The following is a 390-nucleotide window of genomic DNA, read 5'->3' as shown; positions in this document are numbered from 1 at the left end:
GCGCCCGGGCACCCCCTGCACCCCGGAAACCCTGCACCCACTCTGAACCCAGCCGGCCCCCCTGCACCCACCCTGCACCCAGCCGGCACCCCCTGCACCCACCATGTGCCCCTTGAAACCTTGCGCTCCATTGCACCCACCCGGCAACCCTGAAATGCTGCACCGATCCTGCACTCACCCTGCACCTCCAGCACCTACCCTACACCCCGGCCACCCCTGGCACCCCATCCCAGCACCCCCTGCACCCATCCTTTACCCCCCTCCCTGCACCCTGGGCACCCTCTGAATGCTTGAACCCCCTTCACCCATCCTGCACCCTATCCTGGGACTCCCTGCACCCATCCTGAACCCCAGCCACCCCATCCCAGCACTCCCTATACACCCACCCAA

This window comes from Egretta garzetta, unplaced genomic scaffold (assembly GCF_000687185.1).
Source record: "Egretta garzetta isolate BGI_Z169 unplaced genomic scaffold, ASM68718v1 scaffold203, whole genome shotgun sequence".
Lineage (NCBI taxonomy): Eukaryota > Metazoa > Chordata > Aves > Pelecaniformes > Ardeidae > Egretta > Egretta garzetta.
This window is presented reverse-complemented; position numbering follows the sequence as displayed.